General features: G+C 35.4%; 1 protein-coding gene across 1 annotated transcript in view; it reads left to right on the top strand.

The window, feature by feature from the left end:
- Positions 1-2339: 2339 nt before the first annotated feature.
- Positions 2340-12593, top strand: part of LOC150110157 (peptidoglycan recognition protein 3-like) — a 54530-nt gene continuing 44276 nt past the window's right edge. Inside the window, exon 1 of the mRNA XM_090390980.1 lies at positions 2340-2524. The gene's annotated coding sequence lies outside the window, so the exon portion shown is untranslated. The remainder of the gene's footprint in view (positions 2525-12593) is intronic.

The following is a 12593-nucleotide window of genomic DNA, read 5'->3' as shown; positions in this document are numbered from 1 at the left end:
TTATTATGCATATTGCGTTGTTTTATTATTATACCTATACATGCCCTGTTCGATGTTACAAAATTATAATTTATCGGAAAGACTTGGGTTAGATTCCCGTATACGACTTAAGGAATCTTTATTAGTTCCTTTTAATCAAATGTGAGTTACTCTAGTTGGCCTCATGCAGAAATGGAGGACTTTTTTCTCCGGGAATCTTGAGTTTTTCTTCACTAGAAACAGGCAAACGGTGTGTGTGTGTGTGTGTGTGTGTGTGTGTGTGTGTGTGTGTGTGTGTGTGTGTGTGTGTGTGTGTGTGTGTGTGTGTGTGTGTGTGTGTGTGTGTGTGTGTGTGTGTGTGTGTGTGTGTGTGTGTTTATAAAATGCATATACGTAGGACTTGTATATAGAACACTTCGGGGAATGATGGTAGCATGCACTGGCCCTGTATAGGTAGAGTGGATACGCCTGTACTGTAACCAAGTCCTAAGTTGGACTTGTTCATTTTTCTTCTTCAAGTGCTTGCTTAGCCCATATATCAAACAAGCGGTAACAAATTATTTTACGGTGTAAACCAACTTTTCTTACCTTGAACTTGGACCACTGACAACATCTTATACGTGTTCGAAATACTCTCCTTAAAAATTAATATTTAAAAAAAATAATCTTCGGAACCCTTCCATCCGTGTAATCTCTAACTGACGTTCATTTGACAAATCCTTATAAAGTGGTCTTCTCGTCCTAGAATTCGAAACCAGATGTTTCCAACCAAAGCACTTCGTCTATACAGACTGAGCTATAGAGGCTACTGCTTCAGCTTGTACCCATTCAGAAACATCGACACCACTGTTATCCGTCTACTGTTGAATAGATTTATTAACATTATTCCATTTGGAAGATAGTTACAAATGTCAGATGGATTTCCAATGGATTAACTTAAGTTCTACATTGCTGCCTTTTCTGAGATATCCCTCTCGATGGTGTAGATGAACAACATTATATGTCATGTGATCATGAAAACCTAAGTTCTAATTCGAACAAGATTGAGAGGAACTCCATGAATGCGATCATAGCCATGTTTGCTTCAGATTCCCCCCATCCACATTAAACAATCCATCTCTTTGATATTTGAGAAATATTCAAATCTCGACTGCCTTCTAAATATTCCTATTTATAGTTATACATATAAACAAAAAAGAGATTATGTATAGCGATTGTGCACGAAGGAGATAAGATGAGACTAGAGAAGAGATCATCAACACTTTAAGGATAGTAGCAATCTTGAGGTATTCTCTCATCTTCAGAGAATACCTCAAGATTGAAAAATAAATAACCGCTTGTAATAATATTTTTCTCAAATATTACGTAGTATTGAAGTATGGATCATTGAACACATTTGTGAGGCCTCCCAAAGGACATCCTGCAGTAAAACTGGCGGATATCCGTAACCTTTTGACTTTATACAGTGTATTAAATATTCGATTAGCCACACTATCTTTTTTTTTTACTCCGAAATTACAAAATAAAAGGATTTTCTTAATAGATAACGCTATATTTATTTATTTAATAAAAAAAACTTTAAGGAGTTATTTTGAAGTATATAAAATTCTCGAAGAATTTTGGATTTGAAATTTACTTTTGAATTTTTGTGCTTTTATATTCCTGTAAAAACTGAAACGGTTCATGTGCAGTTTATTGTGAATTCTTGCTGAAGAACAAATTAATTTTTATATTAAATTAAGAATTTTTAAATTCTGAATACAGATAATAGGTTTGAAATTTTATGCTCAATAAACTAGTACATATTATTATTATTTTTTTTTTAAAAAAAGTCACATTTGGAAAGAAAATATGACAGGATTAACAGAATTTCCCGATAATAATCCTACAATATAATCTGTTTTGTTTGTAACAGTACTACGACAGCAGCCCTTCTGTTTTTCTGGGATTAATACCTATTTATAACCAGTATCCAACCTTTTCAATATAAAATATCATCTGCGTTTATTTGTATAATCTCGAGATTCACAATTTTTCTACGCATATCAACTATGACAACATACTGCAACAATGTTAGGACTTAAAAAAAAAAAGCGTTTTCTATTGGCTACCATTTCGTGACGTTAGTTCTTTCAGATCATTTGCCTCTGATTTTGGCAAATTTCCAGTCAAACAGATACAACAATAAGGTAACTTTTCAGAAAGAAATGATATTTTATTTAACACAAAACATTAAATTCACGTGTGACAGCTGTTTAAATGAAAGCAGAAATGACGTATTTTACTTCCAGGAAATCACGAAGATTTTTTTTTTGTTCTCTTTAACTCAGCCAAACACCCCTACGACGTCAAGGCATCCATTTCCTGTTTTACCCAAGTCTTTGATTCTTTACAAATATATAAGAAAGCATACGGTTCCGGTGTCAGCTGAAATCAATTTCCACAAGAAAGTGTGTTGTGAAGTAATTTCGCTTTGAGTTCTTTAATAGCTTAATACTTCCTTAGCGCTTTCCAGCTGAAGACAGAGAATCTTTCTAATCAAAAGGTAAGTGAGATGATGGTGATGCACACGGCTATTTGACCGAAGGCAACGAAAAATGAGATTTTGTTTCTTTTTAGGCTTAATTAATTTTTCGATTATTCTGTTCGTTCCTTCACGAAGATACCCCTCATAATAATGCACCCTTTAGCTGATTAAAATCAGAATTAAACCCCATGAATATTTGAATTTGTGTACAGTCTTTTAACCTACAGGACGATATCAAAGTAGAAGCATATCCAAATGACCAGTATATATATGATTGATGTTTTGCCAGGACAGGCTAGAAATGTAAGTAGACCAATAAAATAAATCTTATCGGGACTATGAAACAGAATATTGCCCCATAATATACTGCTGAAACTAAGTAGATCGTCCGCATATCTAACGGTGTTTGAAACCTCGGTTATAGATCTTAAGGTGCGAATGATTTGACCACTAGAATGAAAAAAGAGCAGTGGAGTTTAGCAAAACTATGTATAAGCGAAGTCATTGATGTATAGGAAAAATATAGAGACATAGCACCTATGCCTCGAGTATACCATCATTGATAGAAAAATCTAAAGACAGGAAGCATTCCACCATGACATACAGAGCGAACGACCAGAAAGGAAACCAACCATCCAGTTGCAAAGGGTAGAATGCAGACAATAAGGTTGTAGCTTGATAACAAAGCCTAATGTCCAGTACAATCAAATAACCAGCAAAGGTCAAGAGTGACCATGTGGGTATCTTCAAAACCCTTCAATAGTTGCCTGGGTAAGGCAGTCTAAATGAATCTGTTGTGAAGAGAGTGACATGGAATGTTTTATTTTTTAAAGATTCGTAATATTTATATTAGTTCAGTCATCACAAAAACGGCATTGTTAAATCAGCAAGTACTGAATCATAATAGAATTCTGTGCTTTAATCGAATTCATTGATTAGATTACGCCAACGAAACTACAGCTATGTGTCCACTGGTGTCAGCTCTACTTTCCACTGATTGTTGATTAATGGGCAAAATTATATTATTCTTCGAACAAACTGAAGTTAGTTCTTGTAATGAATTTCGACGTGTTGGTCTGGCCTTTATCTTGTACATGCTGGTTTCTTAACAGATGACTCGGAAGGTTTTGGAGGTCTGAGGAGATTAGAGATCATCATAAGTTCGACATCATGGCAAGTGTCAAGAAAGAACTTCAAAGAGTTCAGATAGATGCAGCAAATTTTCTTTGCATACAAACAGCTTTCATACTTTGCCAGTCAAAAACTTCAGAATAAAAATACTTCGAAACTGGATCATTTACCTCTAAAAATATTAAACAGGACACAAACATTGTGGTTCTGAAAGTGGATAAATGCAACAAACATCTGTGTTTCTCTCCAGAGGTGCTCGAAATGACTGAAAATCAAGCCTAAGTCTAACATAGGATTGAAAATCAAGCCGAAGTTTTCTGACTATTCCAAATTGTTGATTTTTAACATATATTCACAGCACAAAACACAAAAACACAAGGTCAGAAATGCAGCTGACTCTTTTTCCTTATAGGTTAATATGCGCTTTGTTTCTTTCCTTTACTCATGGTGGCACTGTGTCATTTCCCTTATTCAACTTGCTGTCCCTGCTTGTGAACTTTTCTGACGGCGGGGGGGGGGGGGTAATTGGAATTCTCCTGGTCTTACTTGAGGGTTTGATAATACTTCCCACACGACAATCCAAACTTCACCTTTTTCATGACTCATATCCTCCCTTTGATGTTTTGCGTGGTATTATCAGTTCGGGGTTTGAGTATGTGAACGAAATGTTTACAGATAACTCAAACGTTGTCAATAGGTAGCCTTAGACAATTTTCTAAAATAATTAATTACAGGATATCAGTTTCCCAAGTTTTTTTTTAAACGAATACATATAATTCTAATCAATAAAGAAATTGTGTGAATTTCTTTTCCCAATGTGCTGTAGATTTTCAAACGTGTTATCTTAAACTGTCATTTCCCTTCTCTTTTTTGTTGAGCGTACTTGTGAATTTTTCTGACTGGGGAATTGATGGAGCATTTGCACTGATGTTCATTTATTTTGAAGATGTTTGACTCATTTTGGCTCATTTGGTTTTCGCTCTCTTTCAAACACTATGGAAACATTAGTATAGACATTTGTAAATCATTAATCACTTCCTTTCACAGATGTATTGCGGTATTCTTCAAAGTTAAAAACAGATCATTCTTGGCTGTTGAACTATGGTTTTTACAGTAGAGGCAACAATTTTCCATTAACTCAACATGTCTTTTCCTGACTTAGATCTGCCAGTGACCGACAAATTTGCATCTCTAGAAGCATTGAGATGCTTTTTTTACAATAATTAAACAGAAGTGCATTAAGGTATAATATTATGAATTTATATATCAATTTGTAATCAGAATAACTGAGTAAGGTTTCACTGTGAAAAACGCAGCACCAGCACACATCTTTGTTCCTTAAGTTACAAATTCATATTATATATGGCTCATATATTAAATCACCAAATGCTAACAGTCACACTTTAATTCCAAAGCTCTGAACTTACTTATTTATGTAACTGAAATTTATTGATTTTTGTTTCATTAGCATTAATAAGTTAAGTAACGAAAATGAGACACAAGGTTTTTTTGCATTCCTAACTAAACAAAAATTAAGACATTAAACTCAATACGTGTCTGAAAGCATGGGGGGGGTGGGGGGGGGGGGGGGTGGGGGGGGGGGGGGGTGGGGGGGGGGGGGGGTGGGGGGGGGGGGGGGTGGGGGGGGGGGGGGGTGGGGGGGGGGGGGGGTGGGGGGGGGGGGGGGTGGGGGGGGGGGGGGGTGGGGGGGGGGGGGGGTGGGGGGGGGGGGGGGTGGGGGGGGGGGGGGGTGGGGGGGGGGGGGGGTGGGGGGGGGGGGGGGTGGGGGGGGGGGGGGGTGGGGGGGGGGGGGGGTGGGGGGGGGGGGGGGTGGGGGGGGGGGGGGGTGGGGGGGGGGGGGGGTGGGGGGGGGGGGGGGTGGGGGGGGGGGGGGGTGGGGGGGGGGGGGGGTGGGGGGGGGGGGGGGTGGGGGGGGGGGGGGGTGGGGGGGGGGGGGGGTGGGGGGGGGGGGGGGTGGGGGGGGGGGGGGGTGGGGGGGGGGGGGGGTGGGGGGGGGGGGGGGTGGGGGGGGGGGGGGGTGGGGGGGGGGGGGGGTGGGGGGGGGACACAAGGTCAGAAATGCAGCTGACTCTTTTTCCTTATAGGTTAATATGCGCTTTGTTTCTTTCCTTTACTCATGGTGGCACTGTGTCATTTCCCTTATTCAACTTGCTGTCCCTGCTTGTGAACTTTTCTGACGGCGGGGGGGGGGGGTAATTGGAATTCTCCTGGTCTTACTTGAGGGTTTGATAATACTTCCCACACGACAATCCAAACTTCACCTTTTTCATGACTCATATCCTCCCTTTGATGTTTTGCGTGGTATTATCAGTTCGGGGTTTGAGTATGTGAACGAAATGTTTACAGATAACTCAAACGTTGTCAATAGGTAGCCTTAGACAATTTTCTAAAATAATTAATTACAGGATATCAGTTTCCCAAGTTTTTTTTTAAACGAATACATATAATTCTAATCAATAAAGAAATTGTGTGAATTTCTTTTCCCAATGTGCTGTAGATTTTCAAACGTGTTATCTTAAACTGTCATTTCCCTTCTCTTTTTTGTTGAGCGTACTTGTGAATTTTTCTGACTGGGGAATTGATGGAGCATTTGCACTGATGTTCATTTATTTTGAAGATGTTTGACTCATTTTGGCTCATTTGGTTTTCGCTCTCTTTCAAACACTATGGAAACATTAGTATAGACATTTGTAAATCATTAATCACTTCCTTTCACAGATGTATTGCGGTATTCTTCAAAGTTAAAAACAGATCATTCTTGGCTGTTGAACTATGGTTTTTACAGTAGAGGCAACAATTTTCCATTAACTCAACATGTCTTTTCCTGACTTAGATCTGCCAGTGACCGACAAATTTGCATCTCTAGAAGCATTGAGATGCTTTTTTTACAATAATTAAACAGAAGTGCATTAAGGTATAATATTATGAATTTATATATCAATTTGTAATCAGAATAACTGAGTAAGGTTTCACTGTGAAAAACGCAGCACCAGCACACATCTTTGTTCCTTAAGTTACAAATTCATATTATATATGGCTCATATATTAAATCACCAAATGCTAACAGTCACACTTTAATTCCAAAGCTCTGAACTTACTTATTTATGTAACTGAAATTTATTGATTTTTGTTTCATTAGCATTAATAAGTTAAGTAACGAAAATGAGACACAAGGTTTTTTTGCATTCCTAACTAAACAAAAATTAAGACATTAAACTCAATACGTGTCTGAAAGCAGGGTTATGATATTTCTTGAAAACAATGTCAACCATCAAAAAAAGAAAGAAAGAAAGAAAGAAAAATTGTAAAGAAAATAAAATGTTTACCTTCCAATAAATATTTATGATCACAGCAAGCAAGAAAATCATCAGCTTTTCACAGTTTTGAAATTCATACCCATATTGTTTTCATCATTTGGTATAATTTAAATCAAGAATGGGTCTGGCTATAAAGTTTGTTAATGTTTTTTTGATTTTTCTCTTCTAATGGCAAGTATTATTTGATATTTGCTTGTTGATTCATTTGTTATCTGCATGCTACGATACCTTTTTTATTTTCTACAACAAACGTTTTAAGAGGTTTAGTAACTTGATGAGTTAAAATATCTCATGTCTCTGTAAATAACCAAATTCTTGCAGTCGTAATGTTAGAATTTGGTACAACTGTTTTTTCTAGTCTGGTGAAGGTATCTACAGATGTAGTAACAAAATTGTCACTTTTCAGTTCATTTGTACTTTATTCACAAAAGTGCAATTCCATTATTTGCTTGGGTTTCTGTTTTAAATTCCCCCAACACTAGGATGTATGGGTGGTAATGCTGTGAAATAAGTTTTGAATCACACTCAAGTCACTTGATTTTATCTGCACACTATGATTCCTTTTTTCTACAGCAATATTTTTAAGAGTTTTAGTAACGTGTTGGGATAAAATATCTAATGTCTCTCTGCAAAATAACCAAATTATTTTTTCTAGTCTGTATGAGATATCTACAGATATAATAACAAAATTGCCACTTTTAATGTGAAATATTCTCTGCTAAAATTCTGGCTATTAATTTAATACTCAATTCCTTTTGCTTCAAAGAGTTAACACAGTTTCTAAATATTTGAAGGCTTGCATGAACAAATAAGACTTTTAATTCACTGAGTGGATTTTCAAAAAAAAGTCTCTGGTTAGTTTGTGGCATGAAATTTCACAAGAAAAAAAATGGTCTTACTTAATTTGTATAACACATCAATTGATACCCAATTTGTTCTTTTAAATTTACGCATTTTATTTGAGTGAAATATTATTTACGAATGTATTTACTGAATCTAACATAAAGAAAATCAATAAAGTGAAAAACACAATATATTTATTGTTTCTTAATCTTCTTATGGTTAAATTTCCACAAGGAATTGTCATCGTGTGGTTTTCGACAATGTGACTCTCATCTGAAAGTTTATTTTCATTTTGTGATCATTGGGAATTTGTTACTGTATGGCACCACAAATAAATAGTTATTTATTATTATTATTATTATTTCACTGATTATTAGCTCGGATTTTATATTTTATGCTAACTTTCTGTTACAAAATTCTAAACAATTAGAACTTTTCACAAAGAAACTTTCAAAGAATTTCGTGGATCACCATTATTTTTACTTTACCAGACACAAAACACAACAACACAATACAACAGCTGCAGTGGATGAACGATTGCCTTAAGTCCAAAGTCACTCAAATCTATAGTTTTTTCTTATAGTACTATTTAGCCTTACCCTACCCTATCCTGACCGTTCCTTCAAAAATGAACCTTTCGTGCAGATGACTCAACGACATGTTTTTGAATGCTGCTGGATGTACTGTTGATGTGTTTTTATCTTACTTTGTGTGGGGAAGGGTAAATTTGTATTTGTGTTATCTGTAGAGTACAAACCTGTTTCTATACCAAACGTTTTTAAGAGTTTAAGTCACATTTTTGGGTTAAATTATCTGCTGTCTCTCTGTAAATCCACCAAATTTTAACAGGTTGGATTTTCGAGTATGTGAACGAATGTTTACAGATAACTCAAGCAATGTCAAATAGGTAACATTAGAAATTTTCTAAAATAATTAATTAACTACACGATTAAAAAAACGCATTTTTTTCCCCTCCAAAGTTATCAGTATCAGTTGGAGGTGACTTCACTAAAAGATATCTGCAAATGATGAGCTCACTCATCTCCACTAGTCTGAGCAAACATCTTCTGGAGGAGAGGTGGATGAGGGGTTAGAGAATGGGGTGGAGGAACATTGCAGGGAAGACAACTATCACCTGCTCACTACCCTTTCACCTCCACCACCTGTGTTTTTTCCTCCGAAGTTATCACTCAGTTGGAGGTGACATCACTAAAAGATATTGGCAAATGGTGAGCTCGCTCATCTCCCCATGAATAAGTGGAGGAGAGGGAGGGTGGAGGAGCCTTGCAGGGAAGACCACCGTCAACCTCTTGACTACCCTTTCACTTCCACCATGTAATGCTTTTTTTCCCCCCAACAATTTCGGACATCTGCAAATGGCTAGCTCGCTCATCTCATTGGTTATCAGTTTGAGGTAACATCACTAAAAGATGTCCACAAATGGCAAGCTTGCTAATCTCCCCTTGGATGAATTCAAGCCACAGAGATAAAGTTTGCCCCATGATGTCACAAAGTAAGATAAACTCACATCAACATCAAATCCACCAGCATGCGAAAATATGTTTGTGAGTCATTTGTGCAAAAGTTTCATTTTTCAAGGAAAGGTCAGGGTTAAGGGTCAGGTAAACAGTACTATAAGGAAAAATAAACGAGTCGAGTGCCTTTTCAGTTACTGCAATTCGTTCATGCAGTGCAGATATCATATTGTGTTGTGGTGTTTTGTGTTCAGTAAAGTAAAGTAAAATAATGAGTAAACCCAAAAGTCATTGAAATTTTCTTTTTCAGGAAAATAGCATGAGAAAAAATTCTTCACATAGCTCTAAAAGGATGGAAACCGATTATTATTTTAGAAGACACATACATTGTGATGTATTTATCTAGCACCATATGGGAAAAGTTATGCAGGAAGTGGTCTGATATCCTCGGCTACTTGCAAAGAAGAGTTGTCTGTGAAATGAATCTCAGTGACTGTTATATTCTGAAATGCCAAGATGGGGAATTAATGCTTGATGATACAGGAGCTGATGGATGTAAAGTTTTCTCTATTAGTTGTAAAGAAGCTGACAGATTTTCACCAAAAATGTATGACATTGATAATCATTTACTATTTTTGGAAACTGAATTACCAGCAATTCGTATCAAAGGGAAAATTATTGCTAATCATATAAATTCATCGATGGCAAAATTAGTCCTTCAAGATTATATTCGATTTGATAAAGATTCTTCATTTTGGGATATTTAGGAACATTTTACAAAAACTGCTTGTAACAGATCTGGTGACAAAAGAATACACAGAAAGCTTAATGAGACATGGTGTCATTTCTAGACTGATGCAATATCAAATGCATGGAGCTGTACTCACAATGGTATCTGTTCTAAAAACTCTTTTGCATAACCAACTATTTTGATGTAATGTAACCAAGAAACAGTGAGTAACGAAAATTTTCTTTATTTGAACTTTGGAAAATGTTAAGAGTGTAAACTAAATATTGTGAAATATTTTAGGTAATTACAAGTTTCAAATTTTTTTCCATTGTAAATAATAATATTTCAGCAAAATAAAATATGCATTTCTAAAACTTAAATGAACAAAGATGTGTGTTGTTGTGTTTTCCACAGTGAGATTTTTACTCAGTTATTCAGTTTAGAATTTCATATTTAAATCCATAACTTTATATAACTTAATGCAATTCTGTTTAATTATTGTAAAAAAATCACTACTTTGAAATTAATCCCAGGAATGTGGGGAAAATAGATGTGAGGAAACTGATATCCTGTAATTAATTAATTATTTTAGAAAATTTCTAATGCTACCTATTGACATTGGTTGAGTTATCTGTAAACATTTCATTCACATACTCGAAAATCCAACGTGTTAGAATTTGGTGGATTTACAGACAGACAGCAGATAATTTAACCGAAAAACGTGACTTAAACTCTTAAAAAAGTTTGATATAGAATAAATAAGGTGTGTACTCTCCAGATAACGCAAACACAAATATACCTTTCCCCACATAAAGTAAGATAAAAACACATCAGCAATATATCAAGCAGCATACAAAAACATGTCGTTGAGTCATCTGCATGAAAGGTTCGTTTTTGAAGGAACGGTCAGGGTAGAGCACAGTAAGGGTAAACAGTACTATAAGAAAATACCAGAGTCAAGTGACTTTGGACTTAAGGCAATTCTTCATCCACTGCAGCTGCTGTATTGTGTTGTGTTGTGGTGTTTTGTGTCCGGAAAGTAAAAATAACGGGTGATCCACAAAATTCGTTGAAAGTTTCTTTGTGAAAAGTTCTAATTGTTTAGAATTTTGTAACAGAAAGTTAGCATAAAATATAATATCAGAGCTAAAAATCAGTGAAATAATAATAATAATAATAAATAACTATTTATTTGTGGTGCCATACAGTAACAAATTCCCAATGATCACAAAATGAAAATAAACTTTCAGATGAGAGTCACATTGTCAACAACCACGAACCATTCTGTAAGCATGGGAAGAACCATTGAAAAACAGCGCAAATTTAACAATAAGAAGATTAAGTAACAAAAAATATATTGTATTTTTCACTTTATTGATTTTCTTTATGTTAGATTCAGTAAATACTTTTGTAAATAATATTTCACTCAAAAAATGTGTAAATTTAAAAGAACAAAGTGGGTGTCATTGATGTGTTATACAAATTAAGTAAGACCATTTTTTTCCTTGTGAAATTTCAGGCCCAAACTAACCAGAGTCTTTTTTTGAAAATCCACTCAGTGAATTAAAAGTCTTATTTGTTCATGCAAGCTCTCAAATATTTCAAGAAACTGTGTTAACTCTTTGAAGCAAAAGGAATTGGGCATTAAATTAATAGCCAGAATTTTAATGGAGAATATTTCACATGAAAAGTGGCAATTTTGTTATTATATCTATTGATATCTCCAACAGACTAGAAAAGCAGCATTTGAAGTACAAATGTTAGGATTTGGTTATTTTACAGAGAGACATTAGATATTTTATCCCAACACATTACTAAAACTCTTTAAAATATTGCTGTAGAAAAAAGGTATCATAGTGTGCAGATAAAATCAAGTGACTTGAGTGCAATTCAAAACTTATTTCACAGCATTACCACCCATCCATCCTAGTGTTGGGGGAATTAAAAACAGAAACCAAAGCAAATAATGGAATTGCACTTTTGTGAATAAAGTACAAATGAACTGAAAAGTGACAATTTTGTTACTACATCTGTAGATACCTTCACCAGACTAGAAAAAACAGTCGTACCAAATTATAACAATAGAACTGTTAGAATTTGATTATTTACAGAGAGACATGAGATATTGTAACCAATCAGTTAATAAACTCTTAAAACGTTTGTTGTAGAAAATAAAAAGGTATCGTAGCATGCAGATAACAAGTGAATCAACATGCTAATATCAAATAATGCTCACCATTGGAAGAGAAAAATCAAAAAACATTAACCAAATTAATAGCCAGACCTGTTCTTCATTTAAATGACACCAAATGATGAAAACAATATGGGTAGGAATTTCAAAACTTTCAAAAGCTTATGAATTTCTTGCATGCTGTGATCATAAATATTTATTTGAAGGTAAACATTTTATTTTACTTTAAAATTTTTCTTTCTTTCTTTCTTTTTTTTTTTGATGGTTGACATTGTTGCATATTGTTATCAAGAAATATCATAACCCTGCTTTCAGAAACGTGTTGAGTTTAATGTCTTAATTTTTGTTTAGTTAGGAATGCGAAAAAACCCTGTTTCTC

The sequence above is a fragment of the Typopeltis vanoorti genome, chromosome 1 (genome assembly GCF_054136105.1).
Source record: "Typopeltis vanoorti isolate ZY-2024b chromosome 1, IOZ_Tvanoo_1.0, whole genome shotgun sequence".
NCBI classification, from domain to species: Eukaryota; Metazoa; Arthropoda; class Arachnida; order Uropygi; family Thelyphonidae; genus Typopeltis; species Typopeltis vanoorti.
Note: the sequence above shows the minus strand (reverse complement) of the source record. Positions and strands in the feature narration are given on the sequence as shown.